The sequence below is a fragment of the Mastomys coucha genome, unplaced genomic scaffold, assembly GCF_008632895.1.
Source record: "Mastomys coucha isolate ucsf_1 unplaced genomic scaffold, UCSF_Mcou_1 pScaffold6, whole genome shotgun sequence".
NCBI lineage: Eukaryota > Metazoa > Chordata > Mammalia > Rodentia > Muridae > Mastomys > Mastomys coucha.
In genome coordinates this window covers 467833-486822 of record NW_022196912.1, presented here as the reverse complement: position 1 = coordinate 486822, position 18990 = coordinate 467833, and the positions used below count along the sequence as shown (strand labels likewise).

At 40.4% G+C, this 18990-nt stretch overlaps 2 pseudogenes across 1 annotated transcript in view; one reads left to right on the top strand and one right to left on the bottom strand.

Moving 5' to 3' along the window:
- LOC116080413 overlaps positions 1-18990 on the top strand; it is a 96450-nt pseudogene that overhangs the window by 3403 nt on the left and 74057 nt on the right.
- The window catches only part of LOC116079600, a 55188-nt pseudogene continuing 37206 nt past the window's right edge, over positions 1009-18990 (bottom strand). Inside the window, exons 2-4 of the transcript XR_004114061.1 lie at positions 5357-5483; positions 5098-5158; positions 1009-3385 (exon numbers count right to left, since the gene is read on the bottom strand). The product of XR_004114061.1 is annotated as a zinc finger protein 709-like (transcript). The remainder of the gene's footprint in view (positions 3386-5097; positions 5159-5356; positions 5484-18990) is intronic.

Sequence of the window (18990 nt, the reverse complement as noted above, 5' to 3'; positions counted from 1 at the left end):
ACAACAGAGAGCATGCTCAACTCCAGGCTCAATGTTGCATGTGAGACTCCCCTTCCCTAAACTAGAAAGTGGAAGACATAATGTCCCATGATTCAACTCAAAGTCTGAATGATATGCAACATTTATGAACTTCTCAAGACTTACTATGGAATTTCAGATGACATCCATATGGCTGTTGACACATGATCTGGTCCAAGTTGTCCAAGAGAAAATTGTCCTTGGGATTTATGTCATGCATATGAATGAAATCATGGCACCTGTGGGTAGAAAACATGATCTCCAAACATGTTTTCTGAAATATGTGGATCAAAACTTTTCAGACCTCACATGAAGTGCTTGAGGCCAGAATTTTCCCTATGTATCCAGGGAGCATGACATAGGATGAGTGGAAAGGAACTGTAAATATAATTAAGTGGATCTCCAGAGAACAATACCCTTAAAACAGACACATAGGTGTAAATGAGTGTGAGCTTTGTCTGCATAAGAAATGGATTTCACAACTGCCCCATCTTAGATCCTAGCAGACATGAAGAAGTTGTTGTACCCTCAAGATTTCATTTTTGCTCCTGAAATTTTCTCTCATCTTGTGCTGTTTGAGTGAACCCATTTGCTTTTGGAGGATTAAGAATAATGAAGATAATGATGGAGATTTGAGAAGTGAGTGTGATTTATTCTTTGGGATATTTGATCAACTTGTTAAAGACAATTTTTATAATATCACTGATTTTAGGTAAGTCATTTGATTTGATTCAATATTTCAATATTTTGTATTAGAAATATTTATCTCTATACACAATCTGTGGGGTTCTGTCCTGTTCTTCCCCCCTGTAACTTTAGGAACCACTGAAAATTTATTATAACATCAGTCACTATTTTAATACTTTCAAATATGTAACAGTTTAGTTTAGCTTTAATATGTTGGACACAAGTTCACAATGCTGGACAATGACAGAGACAGAATGGAATCTATGAGTGTAAAGAATTTGGTAAAATATTGAGCCGATTCACTTAGAGGTACACAAGATTATTTATTCTGGAGAAGGAATTATTGAGGTATCCTTCTGTATTTTTTTTTTTTACTTCAAGCTCCTAAGGACAAAAGCCCTATGAATTCAAACAGTAAAGTAAGCCTTTTAGATTTTACAAATCTCATTAATTACAGAAAATAACTCATCCAAGTGTAAAATTTTAGGATGTGCATTAGTGCCTTTTCTGGTCCTATGACATTTTAAAAAAAAAAAGTTGAAAGAAAACTTTATTTTGTTTATAGTTTCAAACAGATATGTGGTCAGCATGAAAATAGCAATTGAACAAGTCTCTCACATGGCATCTAAACCAGAAAGCTCAGAGTTTCCATCCTTAATCTGCAGCATAAAGCAGAGTGGCAACTAGAAATGGTGTACATATGTAAACACTCAAGTCCACCCCAAGTGATATAATTCCTTTATCTGGAGAGCATTTACTAATCTTCACAGATGATACTACCAATATGGATAGGTTTTTTGTATTCAAGCCTTACATCTTGCTTTCTTTTATGTGAACAACTTGTGATGAAGCAAAGCACTGTATGAATAGATTCATAATGATAAGGAATACAGAGGTGAGCCAAGGCCTTACCATACTAAATACATTAATAAAGTTTCTCCCTAGTACTAATTCATACATGACCTGGAAGACTACAGGACTCTGCAAAGGCTTCACCATATTAAATACTTTCACAGAGTTTTTGTCTTAGCATTGCCATTGCTAGGAAAAGATTGCACAACAAAGGCAACTCTTATAAAAGCAAACATTTAATTGGGGCTGGCTTACAGTTTCAGAGGTTTGCTCCATTTTCATTATAGCAGGAAGCATGGTTGGCTTACAAGAAAACATAATGCTGAAGAAGAAGCTAAGAGATCTGCATCTTGATGTAAGGACCCAGGAAGAGACTGTCTTCTTGGCAGCAGGTAGGAGGGTCTCTTGAGCATGGGGTTGAACTTCAAGCTCACCCCCACTGTGGTGGACTATCTTCAACACAGCCACAATTCCTGATAGTGCTACTCCCTGGGCCAAATATATTCAAACTAGCACATTCCACTCACTGGCACCCATCATATGTGAGTGTTCTTCCACCCACCCACTACAATGGAGATTACAAAGTTGTACAAACTTTTTTGCCATATTGATTACATTCATGAGGTTTCTTTCCAGTGTGGAGTCTTTAATGATTTCAAGACTAGTGAGAAATGCAAAGGCTTTAGCACATTGATTACATTTGTAAAGTTTTCTCCAATATGGGTTCTTTTGTGGTTTTGGATACAAGAACTTTTAGAAAAAGCTTTTATCACATTAGTTACATTCATAAGGTTTTTCTCCAATATGTCTTCTTTTATATCTTTTGAGACATCTCTCATCTGAATAGGTTTTACCACACTGATTACATTCTTATGGTGTATCTCCTGTATGCTTTCTTCTATGCTATTGGAGAGTACTGTAACATAGAAAGGCTTTACAACATTAATTATACTCATAAGGCTTCTCTCTGGTATGTATTCTTTTATGATCTTTGAGATTATTGAGTCTTGCAAAGGCTTTACCACATTGATTTCATTCATAAGATTTCTATCCAGTATGTGTTCTTTTATGATATTGGAGACCACTCTGATGTGAAAAGGCTTTACCACATTGATTACATTCATAAGGTTTCTCTCCAGTATGAGTTCTTTTATGATATTGAAGACCACCCTGATGTGAAAAGGCTTTACCACATTGATTACATTCATAAGGTTTCTCTCCAGTATGTATTCTTTTATGAATTTGGAGATAACTGGGTCTTGCAAAGGCTTTACCACATTGATTACATTCATAAGGTTTCTCTCCAGTATGTATTCTTTTATGATACTGGAGACTACTCTGACGTGAAAAGGCTTTACCACATTGATTACATTCATAAGGTTTTCCTCCAGTATGTATTCTTTTATGATATTGGAGAGTACTCTGATGAGAAAAGGCTTTACCACATTGATTACATTCATAAGGTTTCTCTCCAGTATGTGTTCTTTTATGATATTGGAGATGACTGGGTTGTGAAAAGGCTTTACCACACTGATTACATTCATAAGGTTTCTCTCCAGTATGTCTTCTTTTATGATATCGCAGATCACTGGGAAATAAAAAGGCTTTACCACATTGATTACATTCATAAGGTTTCTCTCCAGTATGTGTTCTTTTATGTCTTTGGAGATAAGTGGGTCTTGCAAAGGCTTTACCACATTGATTACATTCATAAGGTGTCTCTCCAGTATGTCTTCTTATATGATATTGGAGATGACGGGGATATGAAAAGGCTTTACCACATTGATTACATTCATAGGGTTTCTCTTCACTATGACTTCTTACATGCCTGCAATGATAATTGTCACATATGAAAACTTTACCATATTCTGTAACATGTACAATCATTTTATCATATGAATTAAGTTTACAATTTGGTCTAATGGTAAAGCAGTATCAGATCTTCAGGTTTTATCACTTTATATGTTCACGGTGTTCTCCAGCATTATGGGTTATTTTCATCTTTCAAGATACCTGTGATGGTTATTACTTGGCTCATATTTATAACATTTTCATATGGGATTTTTGAATGATGTATTTCACCTATCTGAAAGTAAAATGGAATAACTCACAGTTTTAAAACACTATTTACATTCATAAATTTTCCTGGTGCCAGAGAGCTGGCTCAGTGGTTAAGAGCACTGACTGTTCTTCTAAAGGTCCTGAGTTCAAATCTCAGCCACCACATGGTACTCACAACCATCTGTAATGAGACTGGATCCCCTCTTTGGGTGTGTCTGAAAACAGCTACATTGTCCTTACAGATAATAGACAAATAAATCTTTAAAAATTAACAATAACTTTTGTGTAGTGTAAATTATACCACATTTGCTTGTGAACCAGTACAAACAGAAGAATTTTCACATTCCTTGTACCTCTAAATATTTTCTACAGTGTGAGTTTGGGGATGTTCCCAGTAAAATTCAAGAAACAAGAACAATTAATTGCAAACTTCTATCATATTCAGAATGTCTACCAAAGGCAGAATACTACATATTTTCTCCTTGTTCTTGGATAGCAAGATGTACATTGCTTGTTTCAATATCCGTATGCTCATGTGGCTTTTATCCATGGTGACACATGATATACCTATTAAAAAAGAATAACAAATGAAAAGTTTCCACACTGAAGTCACACTGTTTGACTTTTTGTTCCTCATAGACATGTGGTATATGAATTAAGGTTGAATTAAGGTTTCTCCATGACAACATTCTTGACTCTCATAAACTGCACTCTCATCAAACTTATCAACATCAACGTAAGCATATGAATATCATCAATGTGAAAATGGATTATTTGCTTATTAGAAAATTTTGCATATATAACTATTGCTATTCAATGTGCAATATCTAATTATTAGGAAACTATACACATTGTCAAATCTACAGTGAAGGTCTAATGGAGCTACAAATCAAGTAAATGTATCTTTTTATTTTTCCTTTTTTTAAAGATTTATTTTATTTGTATGAGTACACTGTAGCTGTACAGATGGCTATGAACCATCATGTGTGTGGCTGCTGTTGAACTCAGGACTTCAGGCGGCCCCACTCTCTCCGGCCAGCTCGCTCCAGCCCTGCTCACTATTTACTGCAGCTGTCTTCAGAAGCACCAGAAGAGGGCATCCCATCTCATTATGGGTGGTTGTGTGCCACCATGTGGTTGCTGGGACCGAAATTAGGACCTTCGGAAGAGCAGTCAGTGCTCTTACCCGTTGAGCCATCTCACCAATCTCACTAGCCCCAATAAATGTGTCTTTTAAGGCAATGTTTCCTTGTTTTTTTCTTTTTAGTAGTGATGCTTTGATAGATAAATCAGACATAGTGATGCTTTGATAAATAAATCAGACACCTGATATGGAGGCACAAGGTTTTGTCTGAGTACTATAATCATAGTTACACTTAAAGGACTGATATTCTAAACTCTAGATTTTCCTTAGAGCTTCCAGAACATATTAAGATATTCTCAGAGGCATATTTGTACCAGCTTGCACATGAAAATTACCTTTCATATCTTCTGGAACTTCGACAATGTTCTTCAATATGATGGTATTCCCAATTGTAGCCTAAAAGACAGTACCAGAAAATGAGTGCTATAGTATTAGAAACTAGGCAAAATTCAAAGTATTGTGATTTTTCACAGCACTGGACATGATTTATTCAACTCCACCTTGCTTGTTCTCAATTGAAATAACAGAGTATCAATACTAACCAAGAAACATTTGTTCCCCTATTTTGGAAAGCAAAAGAAAATTCAGTCATACCTATAACAGTGAGGTTCCAGTAGGTTTCCAGCATTACATCTTTGTAAAGGCTCTTTTGTAAAGGATCCAGCAAATTCCACTCTTCCGCAGTGAAGTTCACATGCACATCTTCATAACTCACTGCATCCTAAAATACCCCATACATGTATATATCACAAAGCATGCTACTGACATCACTGTAAATGTTTGCTTCCTAAGCCATATGATCAGTTAATTTCACTGCTATCAACATCTACTCCTGAAAAGGAAGTTGTAATGTAACCACCATATCATTTTAGAAGAAACTTGGATTTTAATGTTTACCCGTGTCACATCTGAACCCTGTGAAAGGGATGTAGCCTTGCAAGGGAAATGCCAAAGGAGAGAGAGATACAGGCTCAACAGATCAACAGTACTGGACAAACTTCCAAGAAATTGTGTGAACAATTATTATCTACAAAAATAATGGGCAAACTGGGTGTATTTCATCATGTCTTTAATCTCAGACTCACAGACAGACATTTATCATTGAGCTGGAGACCAGTGTGGTCTATGCAATGGGTTCTGGGACAGGAAATGTTACTAAGACCCTCACTCCCTACAAATATCAATCAAGAAAACCAAAATACAAATAATTGCAAATTCACTGCAGTTCTGTATTCATCTTCCAGAAACACGAAGTGCATCAGTTTAAACTGCAACATTAATAAAATTTTACTAAAAGGAAATGCATGTTTAAAGTTACAAATGGACAGATGAAAATAGTTAGTAATAAAAATGTTGATCATAAATAAGCAAACTAGTCAAGAGAGAGAGACAGCTCCACATGGGAAGCTCTTGCTGGTCTTCCACATAAAGGTGTTCAATATCTTGCATCTACGAGAGGAACAACAACTACCCCTTACGTGTAGATAAGGAATCCTGAGGCCATATGGTGATAACAGCATTCTGACCCTGCTCAGTATAGGTTCATGGTCATCCTGTAATGTGAATGCATTACATCTAACTTCAGAGATCCTAATATTCTGTAGGTGATCCTACACTGTTCAAATGTGTAAACTCTTTTCTGACACACAAGGCAATATCTTGAAAGAAACATCTTGTAAAATCAGAAATCAAGTTATATCTTTCTTTCTTTCTTTTTTTTGTTTTTTGTTTTGTTGTTGTTGTTTGTTTGTTTTATTCAAGACAGGATTTCTCTGTGTAGCCCTGGCTGTCCTGGAACTCACTCTTGTAGACTAGGCTGGCCTGGAACTCAGAAATCCTCTTGCCTCTGCCTCCCAGGTGCTGGGATTAAAGGTGTGCACTACCACTGCCTGGCAAATTATATCTTTCAAACATACAACAGCACTGAATACCCCTGCCCATTGCATTAGATAGCAATGCACATATAGGGAGAGAAGATAGGACCAAGGCAAGAAACACAGGAGGACCTTGTCTCAAACACATTGGACTTCACTTTCTAAAGGTTTAGATGGCCCTATTCCTGTAAATTCTCATGCATCTCTCATTTTGGATACTTCATCTCCTTGTATGCATATCTCTGTGGCAGATTTCTCAATGACTCAGATATTTCAACACCTTGTGGTCACAAAATGCAACTTGAATGATTCAACCTTCACAACTTTAATTCAATGAAATCTCACAGAGTCTGCACTGGGGCTATGAATTTGCCAAAAGATGCCTTGAATTGTGCTACACTGAAACCATAGAGGAAGAGGGAGAATCCATGACCTTGATATTTTTATTTTCTTGAAGAAGCACAATATGGATGATCCTGCCAATTTTGGCTTCTAAGTTGATGGACAATGCCTAAATTGGAGCACAGTTGCAGCATTTATTTAAAGGTCATTCCTGGGACTAGCAAACACTTTGCCTACTCCTTCCATTAATTTAAGACTCTGGAGTGGGAAGTGTTATACTTAGGGTACTTCCTTAGATATATCCTCACAAGGTCATGTACTCCACTAAGTTCATAGCCACTTTATAACTGCTAGAAACTGAAAAAAATCCAGATGTCCCTCAACTGATATACGGATAGAGAAAATGTGGTTCATTTACGAAATGGAATGTTATTCAGCTACTAAAAACATAGACATTATGAAGGTAAATGGATAAAACTACAAATTATCATCCTGAGCTAGGTAACCCAGACCCAAAAGGATATGCATGTATGTACTCAAAGGTGCCTAATATCCATAAAGTACAGGATATCCACAGTACACTCACTCCATAGACCCAAAGAAGATAAACAAGATGGAAGGACGAAATGAGCATGGTTGCATCTCACTCAGAAGGTGGAACAAAACAGTGATAGGAGGCAGATGGAAGAGGGAAAACTAGATAAGAGAGTGGATAAGTCCTTAAAATAGCAGGCCATTGAAATTGCTTGTACACTGACAATTACAGAGCCAAGGTTGACCCATAGAACAAGAATGGAAGAGAGAATCTCAAGCATTAAAGTTGAACAGAAAAAAATAATACAATGGTCAAAAAATGAGGATTTTAAAAGTTTCCTGGAACTAAACAAAAAGGAATTCTGAAGTATATGAGAAAGCAAAAAACTACCAAAGATTTGAATAAAAGAACAATATCAGCAAAATGGTCTAGAAAATATTTTCAATGAAATCATAAAAGAAAAATTTCCTAAACTGAAGAAGATTCCTATTAAGGTACAAGGAGCATCCTAAATGCCAAATGTATTGGGGAGGGGAGAACCCCTTTGACACATAGTAATCATTACAATAAACATATAAGGTAAAGAAATATAAAAGAACTACAGCTGAAAAATAACAAAAACTAAACAAAACAGAGACAAGTAGTGTATAAAATTGAACCTATTAGATTATTTTCTCTCTCTTTTTAAAGGATTTTTAGTCTTTACATACACAATGTTTTCCATGCATGAATGCCTGCAGGACAGATGTGGTACCAGATTCCATTACATACAGTTATGAGCCACCATGTGGTTGCTTGGAAATAAACTCAAGTCCTCTCGAAAAACAGCCAGGGTTCTTAACCTCTGAGCCATCTCTTTGGCCCTATACCTGCCTTCTTAATATATACCATAAAAGGCAACAGGACAGCCAGGGATACACAGAGAAACCCTGTCTTGGAAAAACAAAAACAAAAGTGTGTGGATGGATATGATGCATAGTCAAATAAATCACTGATGCTTCCACAAGAAATAAACAGGACCAAATGTATTAGGCAGATTCAGAATCAGACATGATAGTGAAGTTTCTCAGAGGCCACCATCTGATCTAGCAAGTATGGAACACCACAAGGGTCCTCACAGGAGGTGAATCTGGCTGATGCTTCCAATCCATCCCCAGAGCAGACCTACCACCCAGCTCCCACTGCTCCACAACCTGCCTGTACCAATTGTGAGTAGTGATCCTCTTCTCACCATGTCTCAATTTCGCAGCTTCCTGAAGTCCCCTCACAGCAACAAATGGCTGAGATCAGAGTAAGATACTGAGAACCAATCAAGCCTGCACAACCACAGTGAGCTTACCGAAAGGCAGCTAGAAGTTCCCACCTCTTTGTCTGACTGGCAGGTCCTCCTGGAGACCTTGATTGGGCAGTGAGTGTTCCCTAAGGTTAAACTGTGCTTCCGGTCCAGGGCCACACGTTTTCCAGGTCTCAAGAAAGGACTGAACGTGATTAGCATTTGTGCCTGACTTACAAGAGGAATCTTAGCCCACCCAGCAATGGGTGAGAACCCACCATTCCAGCTTAGGCTACTCAGCTGCTTGCTCCTCCCCTCTGTGAGGAATGATCCTGCACTTACCAGGACCTGACTTCAGACCTTGCCTGAGCTTTCCTCACATCACTTGCATTCTTCTTCCTGAAATCAAGATGAATAGCTTGCACAGCCCATTACCTCAGTTGCAGTGGAGGTATCAATCTGATCTTAGAATGGAAGGGTGTGCAGACTATTAGCATTAAAGAGGGATTTAGGAAAAAGGAGTTTTGTTTTGTGGCTTCATGCAGTGCTCAGGGAAATGGCAGCTTTCTTTCACCAGAAGACAGGAACCAAACAACCCTTGGAGAAAAGCTGGAATCAGAAGACAAACACTGCTGATCACTGTTATAAGTCAGCACATCTTCATCAGTAGCACAGTGGAGAAAAGCCACAGTTGGATTAGTACAGTGTCTCTAGACATTTATATCTCAAATCATAGAGAGAATAAGTCTCTCTATGTATATAGAAAGTGCATTTATTAGAATGTCCCAGAAAAGACTGTCAGCCAAGGGAAATTAGTAAAATCAAGGACTGGTTGATTTCATGTTTGAAGATATTACAGCTGATCTTCAGTATATACCAGAATTTTGAAGAAATAAGTACTTGCTAATTCCACTTTTAAAAAACCAACAAATCACCTTTCTTTTGAAAAAAAAAAAGTAGTGCAAGTACAAAAAGCAAAAGGACTAGATGTTCAATGTCATATATATATATATATATGAGTGTGTAGGGTGCCATAAGAATCTATATCCTAAATCAAAGGTGGATCCAAACATCTCAGAAGATCAAGAATAAGACAGGGTTTCTCATTGCAAAATATATAATTAGAAAATATTCCCAGGGCTGGACAGATAGCTCAGAGGTTAAGAGCACTGACTGTTCTTCTAGAGGTCCAGAGTTCAATTCCCAGCAACCACATGGGAGCTTACTACCATCTGTGATGGGTTCAGATGCCCTCTCCTAGTGTATCTGATAGGTACAATGTACTCATATAAATAAAATAAATAAATCTGTTAAAATATATATCGCCAACAATAAGTAGGGTTAGAATTAGGGTTAGGCGATTAGAAGGTTATGGTTAGAACTAGGATAAGGTTTGCTAGGGTAGAGTGATTAGGAAATTAAGGGGTTGAAATGGGGTTAGAGCATTAGGGTAATTCCCAGGGTTAGGCCAGGGTGACGGTTAAGGTGGTCACCATTATTTTTGATGGTCCCACTGAAGCAATTGCTCCTACAGTGTTCAAATGTCTAAACAATTTTCTTACACTCAAGGCAATATCTTGAAAGACATGTCTTGTAAAATCAGAAATCAAGTTATATCTTTCCAACATACAATGGCACTGAATACTGCTTCCCATTCCAATGGATAAGAATGTGCATATAGGGAGAGAAGATAGGACCAAGGAAAGAAACACAGCAGGACCTTGTCTCAAACACATTGGACTTCACTTTCGGGAAGCTTACATGGGTCGGGCAGTGGTGGCACATGCCTCTAATCCCAGCACTTGGGAGGCAGAGGCAGGTGGATTCCTGAGCTCAAGGCCAGCCTGGTTTATAGAGTGAGTTCCAGGACAGCCAGGACTATACAGGGAAACCCTATCATGAAAAAACAACAACAACAACAACAACAACAACAAAAAAAAAAAAAAAAAAGGAAGAAGGCTTAGATGGTCCTATTCTTATAATTTCTCATACATCTCTCATTTTGGATCCTACCTCTCCTTGTATGTATCTCTCCATTGCAGATTTTGCAATGTCTTAGATAGCTCAATATAATGTGGTCACAAAATGCAACTTGAAAGATTCACCCTCACAACTTTAATGCAATGAACTCTCACACAGTCAGCATTGGGGCTCTGATGGCTGGAGTAGTGCTAAATAGAAACTGTAGAAGAAATTTCAATGACCGTGATATTTTCATCTTTCAGTTTCCAGAACCATCACAATATGGATGAACCTGTGAAGTTTGGCTTCTAAGTTGATGAACCCTTCCTTGCTTGGACCACTGTTGCAGCAAGATTTAATTAAGGTTCCTTCCTGGGATGAGGAGACAATTTTCCTACTCTTTCCATTAGTTAAAGACTTAGCAGGAGGAAGTGTTACACTTAGGGTACTTTCTTAGGCATATACCCACAAGAGCATATGCTCCACTAAGTTAATTGCCATTTCATTAGTAACTGTTAGAGACTGGAAAGAATCCAGATTTTCCTCAATTGAAATATGGATTCAGGAAATGTGTTTCATTTACAAAATGGAATACAATTCAGCTCTTAAAAACAAGGACATCATTAATTTTGCCGAGAAATGGATTCAACTATAAACTATCATCCAGAGTGAGGTAACTCAGACCCAAAAGAACATGCATGTATGTACTCACTTACAAGTGAAAAATAACCATAAAGAACAGAATATCCACACTACACTCCCTAGACCCAAAGAAGCTAAACAAGCAGGAAGGCTCAAATTTAAATGATTGAATCTCACTCAGAAGGGGGAATAAAAGAGTCAGAGGAAGCAGATGGAAGACAGAAAACTGGAAGGGTGAACAGGTAAGAAAGAGGAAGGGGAGGGCATCAGGAACAGGTGTGGTAAGATACAAGGGAGAGCCAGAAGGCCAGGAAAATGAATTGAAATCTGCAGCTGGTGGGGGCGTAAGGGTGTGGGTATCTGTATAATATGCCAGAGATCGGGAATGGGAGGGCACAAAGGAGTCACAGGAGAGCACCTTGGCAGAAATATATAGCACTGAGTTATGGACCCGTGCAGAGGTTATATCTTGCGTCAAGTCAGACCCTCAGTGGAGTGTTAGGTACACCAACAGAACCAAAAAGCTTTCCAACCAAAATTGGTCCTGTCTGCAAAAAATGCAGTCACAAAGATGAAGCAGAGGCTAAGGGAATGTCCAAAAGATACCCTGCCCAACTTGAGCCCCATTCCATGGGCAAGCACTAATTCCTTACATTAGTGAAGACACATTTTTATACTTGCAGATATTAGCTTAGTATAACTGTCTTCTGAGCATCTCCATTCAGCACGTGACTGAAATAAATGCAGAGACCCAGTGCCTACCATTGTAAAGGGCTCATGGAGTCTTTTGGAAGACTTGGAAAAGAAATTGAGGGTTTCTGAAGGAACAGAAAGAAGACTAGTCTTCCATAAGAAGACTATGAGTCAAGTAACCTGAACTCTATGAGAATGTCAAAGACTGATCCACCAACCAAAGAGCATACACAGGATGGACTGATGTCCCTCTCACATATGTAGTACATGTGCTACTCAGTCTTCATGTGGGTCCCCAACAACTGGCACAGGTGATGTTTCTTAAGCTGATGCCTATATGTTCGAACTGTTACCCTAATGTGGCTGCCTTGTCTGACCTCAGTAGAAGAGGATTTGCCTAACCCTGCAAATACTTGACCTGTCACAGTTGGAGGATACTCAATGATCCCCGCCCTCCCTGGGGAGATAAAAAGGAGTCAGGAATGAGTAACTGTGAAAGGTCAAATGGGGTGGAGTTAGCCATTGGAATGTAAAATGAATAAATTAAAAAATGGGAAAAGTGTACAAATATTTTTGCCCTACTCAATATTTCAGGGCATAAGCCAAGCAAGAAAGATTTATTGGTCAAAATATCACACATATTACCTCTCAAGTTTTCAGAGACAGTTTTCCACTGAAATAATATAACCTCAACTTTCTTCTGACTGCATTACTGGCAACACTCCAATTTTCCAGGTCCTTTGAGAACAACCAATTAAGCTCCTTGTGTAGCTTTCTATGTCTTTTGCTATCTCAATTACTGAAATTTTCCACATTCCATCAAAAAAGAACAGAGATTCTGTCCAGCAGCAAAATCAACTTTTGATATTCTTTTCTTGTTGTTGTAGCTGTTTTTCTACCTTGCTACTCTACTGCTGTAATAGAATTCTCTGAGCAAAAGCATCTCAGCTAATAAATGCTTGTTGTGTATGGTTCTGTCAAATCACAGTTCATTATGTTGGGAGCTTGGAATAAACACTGAAGCTAGAAAATGAAGGCAAAAGAAATGATAAACATTGTCTCCTGACTTGCTTTCTTGATGGTCAGTGTCTCAAAGTAACCTAGCTCTCTCACCCAGCACAGGCCAACTTGCTTAGGAATGTTGCCTCCCTCAGTTGAAGATCCTTCTAAAATCATTTATCAACACTATTTCTCACAGACATAGAAACCAGCCAGTCTGATGAGGACACACCCTCTGTTTAAACTCCTCCAGATGACTATAGCTCTGAAATACTGAGAACTGAAGACAATTATGACACAGAGACAATAATAAATAAGGAAGTTGTAAAAACTCCAAACCAATAATCTAGCCATATTGATTACAGCTGGTCCTGTCACCGCATGAGGGAGTTGTAGTTTTGGCTGAGCCAGAACAAAATGGGAAGTACACCTTGCTCAGAGTATGGAAGGATGTCCTAGAACAGAGAGTTGAGAGTGTGTGCTGCACTGGGGTGAGGTGTCTTTAACACTGGGCCCCCAAGTCAGTACAACTGAAGAAGTGGATTAGACATCTGGAAGGTGAACAGAGAAGCAGATTCCTCCATACACCTGGAAAAAATACTGCAGAGGCAAAAAGATATGCTAACATTGTTGTAATGGATGAAAAACAACCTTCCATCTACTGACAGCACTAAGTTCAAAACTACAGAGTCACATGTAGACTGAGAACAGGGTTGATCAAGAGAGGGAAAATGAGGTAAAACAGGGTTGAGAGAGCCTGATTTTGCCCTGGATGCTTTCTGAATGAGTTTTCTGTCATGGGCAATTTAATGGGTACGGTCCTCTTGATCAGAAGGATTTAACCCAAGGTGAGGGGTGAGTAACTCAATTGACTGGGAAACAGACACATTTCCTCTATCAGAACCCAAATACTAAAGTGACACACACATAATAGACAGCAACAAGAGAGCAGTAAATGCTACCCAGAAGATTCCTCTTCTTGTACAGAGTAGAAAAGGAAGATAGGGTGACAGCTGCAAGCCATGTAGCAGGGATCCAAGTCTGCTGCATCCTTCCCAAAAATTAAGGCCAGGGGCACACAGACCCCTATACCAGGCTCTGGAACATCTTCCTAGCCCTTTGTGTCTAGGACTCTCCAGTGTATCCACTGTACATGGGTTTCACATTCCCTTTGATCATCTCCCTCCAGGAATACTCAAGAAAAATCCAAAAACCAAGCTACACACTGACACAAGTTGTACAGACAAGCCACGGACACAAAGAGCAACACATCTTAACAGCTGACCTTTCAACCCTTCATTTGGGGAATCCTGAGGATCTTGGGCTTCTTTTCAATGCACCAAGATGTTATGACCATGTCTCAGAAATCCCAAAGACCAACAAGGAGCCTATTGCAATGCAAATACACAAAGGTCTTTATTATGAGCTCAGTAACAGGGACTCTCATCAATCAACCCTTATCAGGTAAAACCTGAAAGACCAACCTAGGGGAGTTGGCTATTTATTGTGTTTACAGCAAGATTGGAGAATTTCTATACTAATCAGTATTGTAATTTTTTTTTAAAAAAAATGTATGTCTGGCAGAATCTGCAGGAACCAAGCAAAGGGGGCAAAAAAAACCTGACAACCATGATGGGTAAGATAACTGTTTTGTTGTTGTTGTTGTTTGTTTGTTTGTTTCTGTTGTTTTGTTTTGTCTTGTTTTCTATAGGAGGTCTTAGTTATCTATATGTAGTTTGAATCTGCTGTTGCACTTTGACTGGCTATTGATAAGGGGGGTTTGTCATGGGATTTTTGCTCAGGTGGAATTTGTGCACTCTCAAAAACCAAAATGATTGGGCTTTACAAACTCATTTTTGTATCTGTGCTCTTTATTATCAATAGAAATTCTTATTCAACCTGTAGTGTGTCATGGCTGTCAGGAGACTAGGTACTTTGTAGAAAGACCTATCTCACTATCTTTTACCGCAATTCCTACTATCAGTTACCCTTACCACTGGAACAGAATACCAGTAGAAGTTTCCTCTCCCCCTGTGCATGCCTCCTATAGATACCACAGACAATCCCCACCGGCCCTTCCATTCCTACTTCATCCCTGTGTCAGAGAAACCACTTGAACAGAAAGACCCTCTTCAACCTCATGCCACGCATGAAAGGACGCAAGGTAAGCTTTCCATAGATCAACCTTATGATTTCTTATCCCAGATTCAATTTTCAAAGTTGCTCTAACCCTGCACTAAACATCACAGACAGATTAACATCTCTCACGACTATCTATGACTCCTTGTGAATTGCTAACATCATCTCTTCCAGCTGGCCTCTTCTCCCAGCTTTTAACTTTACCAAGCATCCCTTCTTGAAGATACGCATCAACCAGGTCAGTAAAAGAGGAAACAGTCAGCCAACACTCTGTAAATCCAGACATCAAACAGTAACCCAGGAACAAAACAAACAAGACAAACCCAGAAACCACTACCTCAACCAAAAATCACCACAAACCCAGGTGGCTACACACCAGCATAGGAGCATAGGTAGGAAAATAAGACTCCAAGAAATCCAAGCTACCTATCACAGCAGGTCCTGAGAAATTAAAACATGCAACAGATATGGTGCAAAAGAGATTGTTTGGGGGAAGGAAAAGGAGTGAGAACCTGGGGAAAGGATAGAGGTACACAAGAAGACCTGCAGACAGGCACATAGACAGGGAGCAGAGAGAAGAACCACAAGAGTAGGTAAATAGGATAGAGATGGGGCATGTGCAGAGAACAGAGACAGGGAACAAAAATAGAGAGCTGCTGTAGCTGGTGGTCCATGTATATGAAGCACACATTGCAACAGCAGCAGGTGATGGAGGCATGTAATGATTTATACAGTTGCTAAGTCCCTAAGAGCAGACAATTGAAATTTCCTGTACACTGAACACTACAGTGGAAAGATTCATCCATAGAACAGGAAAGAAGAGAGAATCTAAGGCATTGAAAAATAATAGAATAAAATTGATATATAGGTTAAAAAATGTGGATTCTAAGTTTCCAAGCACTAAACAACCAGGAACTCTGAAACATGAAAACGCAAAAACCTCAAATGATTGGAATAGAAGAAGAAAATCACCTCAAAGATCTAACAAATATTCTCAATATAATCATAAATGAATTTTTTCCTAAACTAAAGAGGAATGCCTATTAAGAGGATTCCTATTAAGGTACAAGAAGCATCCAAATAAATTGGAGGGAAGTCCCTTTGCCACTTAATAATCAAAACACTAAAGATATACAGATATAAATATGAAAAACTGCAACAGAAAAATTAACAAAAACAAGTAACATATGAAAACAGACCTATTAGATATTTTACCTGTCTTTTAATGTAGAGTAAAAAAGACAAAATGTTTGGACACAAGTGCTGCAGACTCAAAGAATCCACCCATGATGTTTCTACAAGCAAGCCAATGCTCCAAATATCTTGGACAGATTCAGAATCAGCCATGAAAATTTCTCATTACACGTAATGAGTACCATAAGGGACCTCACTGTGGTCACATGTGGCTAATGCTTCCCATCCAGTCCCAGAGAGGACCCACCACCCCAGCTCAGACTGCTCAGGCACCTGCCCCCACTCATTGTAATCAATGACCCTGTGCTCACCATGTCTTGAATTCAGAGATTCTCTGAGGTCCTCTCACAGCACGCACAGCAGAGCTCAGAGCAGGACACTGAAAACAATTCAATCCTGCACAGCCACAGCAAACTTGCAGAAAGGCACTCGGAAGATCCCATCTCCTTGTCTGATGGCAGGTCCAAATAAAGGCTTTAATTGGCCAAGGAGTCTTACCCCTCCTCAAGGTTAAACTCTGCTTCCTGTCTAAGGCCAGACCTTTTCCAGATCTCAAGAGTGGTTTGCACTCCATTAGTATTTGTGCCTGTCTTCAAAGAGCAATCTCAGCTAACCCAGCCCTGGGGCAGAACCCTCCATTCCAGCTCAGGCTATTCAGCTCCTTGCTCCTCCCCTCTGAGAGCATTAATCCTGCACTTACCAGGACTGCCCATGGGGAAGGAAGCTTGGGCTACCCAGGGCTTCACTCTCAGTCATCCTCCTGTCCCACAACACTTCACTTCCAGTCTCTTGCCTGAAGCTAACTCATTTCTGGTGTGCAGAGAAGGTCCCCTCACCTCCTCCTCAGGGACATGTGCATATCCCATGAGGTCCCAGTCCACCTGTGACTTCTGCACCCCACATCCTCTGTGTGGCACAGGGCAGGACAAAGTGGTGCCCAGAGTAATGTGGACCCCACCCAGGAGTCTTTAGCAAAACCAGGGCCACTCTTGGACTCCAAGGATCTATTGCCCCAAACCTCAAGGGCTCCACAGTCCAAGTCCCCCAGGGACCTTTCTCCACAACCCCTGCAGGTGAAACACCAAGTCACTCTGGTGGCCTGAGGCTCCACAGAGGGGGAGCCCACCAGCCTGCCTGGAGTCTGTGTGACCTGGGATGGTCAGGCGCCAAGCCCTGTACTCTCTGACCACATAATTACTGTCTGTACACTGTGTTTGACCCATCTGTCCACTCCTCAGAAGTGATGTCCCCGCTGCCAACGATGCCCACAGGCCCTCTTCATCCCTGGAGGAGAAGGTGGCTTCTTTGCAGCTCTGGCAGGCACATGACAAGAAGTAATGAGTGTGAGGCAAGGGGAGGACTGCAAGTGAAGAGTGTGAGGCAGGAGGATGAACTGCAGCTACTGTCAGATGAGCACAGGGATCTGAATGGAGACAGTGCCTCTCCTGTGGGTCTCCCCCTCCTGCCAGCATGTCCCATGTATGCCATTGTCCCCACTGAGCACAAACATCTTTCTCATGATGGCTGAACAGAACCCCATCCCGCATCCCTGCCCTCCTCACACTGACAAGTCAGGCTCTTTCCTGAAGGCCTTGGAGACTATCTACAGGTGACACACATTGTAGGATGGAGTGCAAGGCAGGGTCTGGCCTCCCTCGTCAATCCAACCTGAAACCAAATGTGAGAATTCACATCCCTCAACTCTGCAACACGGGGAGGTGAGAGCCCTGCTGTCCCCCAGGGAGACACAAGAGCCAACAGCTGACCCCTGGCCTCAAGCTCAGAGACACATCCTAGATGTTGGAAATGAGCTGATCTGTTTCTCATCCTAATTGCATCCCTTCTGGGTGGCAGACTCATCAGAGCTTGGGCTTCTCTTTCTTCTGGTATGTGGCTGTGGCCCCATCACAGTGTTCCCGAGGGGCATGGGTTCAAGTACAGCCATGACCTCCTACAGGGAGTCACAGAGAGCAAGGGTCCCACCATCCTCTTCATCCTGGGGACACCAAAGGCTTCTCTCAGCCTCACCTCCTAAAGCCACCATCACCTCCCATGGTGCATAGAGGGCACAACGTCCCCTTCGTGATCCTCAGGGGAAGCCCAATGTCCTGATGCCATCTGCCATGTGGGGAGAAGGAGGTCCATCTCAGCTCCAATCTCACAGTGCGGGTTCCAGGGGAGGCTGAAGCAGGCATCTGCAGGCAGGAACTGAAGCTGAGACCATGGAGGATGCTGGCTCTCTCTGGGCTCGTTCTCTGTGGCTCACACACACAAACCGAGAACACTTTCCGGGAAGTGATGATTCCCATCTCGGGTGTCACCTTCCCTTGTCCATGCCACTCAGAGAAGACCCCATGAGCTTTCTCCAGGCCTTACCAAAGGATGCATTCTCTCAGTGAAGGTTTCTCTCCCCGAGTGGCTGTGGCTTGGATAAAGTTGCCAGAAAACAAAAAAAATCCAAAGAACAAGCAAACATACAAAACCAAAACAAACAATAAAAATCTAGGCTGTTCTGTTTCTCTCTACAAGTACACCAGGCTGTCCCTTCTCACTCGTCACTCAGCTCAGGCTGTCC